This window comes from Micropterus dolomieu, linkage group LG05 (genome assembly GCF_021292245.1).
Source record: "Micropterus dolomieu isolate WLL.071019.BEF.003 ecotype Adirondacks linkage group LG05, ASM2129224v1, whole genome shotgun sequence".
Classification (NCBI taxonomy): Eukaryota; Metazoa; Chordata; class Actinopteri; order Centrarchiformes; family Centrarchidae; genus Micropterus; species Micropterus dolomieu.
Genome location: NC_060154.1, coordinates 10,684,594 through 10,688,076, shown reverse-complemented (window position 1 = coordinate 10,688,076; position 3,483 = coordinate 10,684,594). Strand labels below are relative to the sequence as shown.

The following is a 3,483-nucleotide window of genomic DNA, read 5'->3' as shown; positions in this document are numbered from 1 at the left end:
CTTTTGTTTTTGGAGCAGGTTACAGGAAGACCAATGCAACAAAGTGGCAACTGTTAAATTTTATTGTAGCAGAAGCCAAACTGTCCATATACTTGAGTGGGAAGAAGCAGGTAGAAGGACGGCTGTGTGGAGACGTAGTCCCTGTGTTCACCTCTCTGGTCAAAGCCAGAGTGTTAGTGGATTTTAAGTTCCATCAGCTGATGAACAGCTTGGATGTGTTTGTACGTCAGTGGTGTTATGATGATGTCATCTGTTCTGTGGTGGATGAAGAAGTCAGTTTTAGTCGTGTTTTCAGCTAATTTGATGTTTTTATTTGTGTGGAAGTGTTTTCTTTTTTCTAAATGTCAACCGTTTTTGATTCTCTGACTTATTGAGTGTTGTTATGTTTGTGAATCAGTGAGTGGGTTTAAAAAGTCAAAAAAAAAGTCCCTCTCTCTCTCTCTCTCTCTCGCTCTCTCGATCCCTCTCGCCTTCTCTCTCTCTCTCTCTCTCTCTGAGGCGAATCAGGCCATGGTTGGGAATAATGAGGAGAATGATTTAGTTATCCCTGTTGTTGATAAGAGTGAGCCCAAGGCAGAAAATGAAAAAGGGTCTGATGTTGATGTTGGTAATGAGAGTGATGTCTCTGATTCTGGTGCTTCTAGTTGTTCCCAGACTGAATGGACATGTCTAGAGTATGATACTGATGAAATCAAGAAGTTTTTAAAGTTGTCAAAAAACTTGAGGGGAGTACAGGTTGCTGACTATTTTCCAGACACAAAACGCTTTGTGGAAAATAGGAGGGCTTTAATGACTGAGGGATGTTTCACAAATAAGGAAGTCTATAGGTTGAAATAATTTGTGACAAAACTCCAACAACAATTGAATAATTGATGGCAGTAAATCGGCTTAATTTTTTGGCCCTTCTTGGCTGTTTTTTTCTTTATGGCCTAAGTTTATTTTTTTATATTTTTCACATGGGTGACATTCGCATTGCATCCTTAAATGTGAATGGAGCAAGAGAATGTATAAAACGCACATTAATATATAACATTATGAGTCAGAAACAACTTGATGTTTTACTTTTACAGGAAACGCATAGCGACACAACAAATGCTGATGAATGGGCGAAAGAATTTAAAGGTTTCTCCTTTTTAAGTCACAAATCCTCATTAAGTGGTGGTGTCGCTATTTTATTTGCTAATAGTTTTACTCCCTGTTCCACAGAGGTGGAGGAGGTTGTGAATGGTAGATTGTTAAAGATTCGAGCCCAGGTTGAGAACCATACTTTTATTTTTATATGTGCATATGCTCCAACTCTACCAGCAGAAAGAATGTTTTTTTTACATACTCTTTGTGAAACGTTGGACAAATGTAATGGTGAAGAGTATTTATTTTTAGGTGGAGACTTTAACTGTGCAGAAAGTAACATGGATAGAAATCATGTAGAGCCACATTTGCTTTCTCGCAAGCGACTCATTCAAATGATTAAAGCAAATGATTTATGTGACATATGGAGGAGTGTAAATGGGAATGTAAAGCAGGGCACATGCCCGTGATAACAGGTTGTCATTAACACGACTGGATAGATTCTATTGCTTTAAACACCATCTTAGTACTTTTAAAAATTGTTTCATAATCCCAGTTGGTTTTTCAGATCATAGTCTTGTTATATGTACAGTAACTTTACACTTTGTCAAGCCGAAAAGTGCTTACTGGCACTTTAACACAAATTTATTAAGTGATGCACATTTTAGAGAAACATTCAAATTTTTTTGGGAAAACTTTAGGAAGGAAAAAGATAATTTTCCGTCCTTACAAAAGTGGTGGGAGTTTGGTAAAATACAAACCAAACAACTATGTCAACAGTACACTAACAATGTCACAAAAGATATAATCAAATCCATAAAAGTATTAGAAGAAGAAATTCTTAAATTTCAAGGAGCGGCACAGTCAAGTGGAAATCAAACACATATTGAATCCCTTTTTTTATAGAAATCTGTTTTGTCTGATATTCAAAAAGTGAAGGCACAAGGGGCGCTAGTTCGATCACGTTTTAAAGATATAGACCAGATGGATGTACCGTCCAAATTTTAATTTAGTCTAGAAAAAAAGAACGGTCAGAAACGCTTTATACATTCTTTATTTTCTGAGACCGGTTCTCTTGAATCAGACCCTATTGAAATTCGGAAAAGAGCAAACGTTTTTTATGAAAAGCTTTATAGTTGTGAGCAGAGAGAAGATCGGGTTGTTGAGCAGTGTTTTTATGAAGGGCTACCAAAGGTCTCCGAAGACTCCAATGCAGAACTCAAGAGAGCTATAAGCCTGGGAGAACTGCACAAAGCTCTCCAGAGTATGGAGAATGGCAAGGCTCCTGGGATAGACGGAATCCCAGTTGAGTTCTATAAAGCCTTTTGGCCTGTGAGAGGGGGGGACCTGCTGGCAGTTCTCTGCGGTCCTTTCTCTTTTGCCAAAAAAAGGTGATGTAAGAGACATAAAAAACTGGCGACCTGTATCCTTATTGTGCTATGACTATAAATTGCTCTCAAAAGTTTTAGCTACTAGACTAGGAAGAGTTTTGGAGGAGGTAATCCATTCTGGTCAGTCTTATTGTGTACCTGGAAGATCAATTTTTGATAATATCCATTTTATAAGAGATTTATTTGATGTTTCAAAAATATTGGGAGTCGACATGGGTTTGATTTCCTTAGATCAAGAGAAGGTGTTCGATCGTGTAGAACACGATTATCTGTGGAAAACTTTGCAAGCATTTGGTTTTAGTTCTGATTTTATTGGTTATATTAAAATTCTGTACAAATTTTGTATTCTGTGTTTGTCAGCATACGCTGATGATGTTGTCATTATACTTAATAAACAAAATGACGTGGATTTATTATTAAAAACATTCAGACATTTTCTTTCCAAACTATATCTTCAGCAAGAATTAATTGGGGTAAAAGCGAAGCAGTGTTAGTAGGAAAGTGGGAAAGAGGGGTACCAATACTCCCAAGTGGGTTAAGTTGGAGAAAAGATGGTTTAAGATATTTAGGAGTGTTTTTAGGAGATGAAACGATTGTTCAAAAAAACTGGGAGGGATCAGTTGAAAAGATTAAAGGTCGTCTAATGAAATGGAAATGGATTGTAAAGAGTTTATCATATAGAGGACGTACTCTGATTGTTAATAATTTGGTGGCCTCTTCCCTATGTCATCGACTGGCTTGTATTGATCCACCTGCATTGATGCTTGCTAAGATTCAGTCCCTTTTAATAGATTTTTTTGGGGAAAAAATGCATTGGATACCTCATAATGTGTTATATCTACCAAAAGAAGAAGGAGGACAAGGACTTGTTCATTTGCAGAGTAGGACCGCAGCTTTTCGGCTACAATTTATACAGCGCTTTCTCACTGGTCCGGAGAACCTAAGCTGGAGGCCAGTGGCCAGGACGATCCTAAAGACTGCTGAAGGACTATGTTTGGACAAGTCGTTGTTCTTGTTAAATCCC

General features: G+C 37.5%; 1 protein-coding gene across 2 annotated transcripts in view; it reads right to left on the bottom strand.

The window, feature by feature from the left end:
• LOC123970898 (cAMP-specific 3',5'-cyclic phosphodiesterase 4D-like) overlaps positions 1-3,483 on the bottom strand; it is a 124,715-nt gene that overhangs the window by 112,172 nt on the left and 9,060 nt on the right. The window lies entirely within an intron of this gene.